This window comes from Penaeus monodon, chromosome 15 (genome assembly GCF_015228065.2).
Source record: "Penaeus monodon isolate SGIC_2016 chromosome 15, NSTDA_Pmon_1, whole genome shotgun sequence".
Taxonomy (NCBI): Eukaryota; Metazoa; Arthropoda; class Malacostraca; order Decapoda; family Penaeidae; genus Penaeus; species Penaeus monodon.
In genome coordinates, this window is record NC_051400.1 from 46,670,671 (window position 1) to 46,671,098 (window position 428).

Consider the following 428-nt stretch of genomic DNA (forward strand, 5'->3'; position numbering starts at 1 on the left):
CTATCTCTTTATTTCCTCATTGTATTTTATATAACTTCAAACATACACTACTGCATATTGGTCATTGGAATGTTTCTATCATTCTAATCATTACCTCGTCAAATTCAAACATCCGCAATCTCGTTCACTTCCATCTCTTCTCATTTGCTAGAATACATTACTGTATCATGCACACTGCACAGCTATCAATCACTTTTTTCTTCTTTACTACCATCAGAATCACTCAAAATATGCAGAAGGCACTTGAAACTGAGTTTCATGCTAATTTTTCTTGTACTGTCTTCAGAATGGGCAAGTATCTTTTTCATGTTATGAGACCAAACAATATCAAACACATTGTTCTAAAAAGGCAAAGTAACAAACACTGGGATGCAGTAAGGCAGTGGCTCAATATGGTAAAGAAGAGTATAAACTATCAGCTAAGCAAA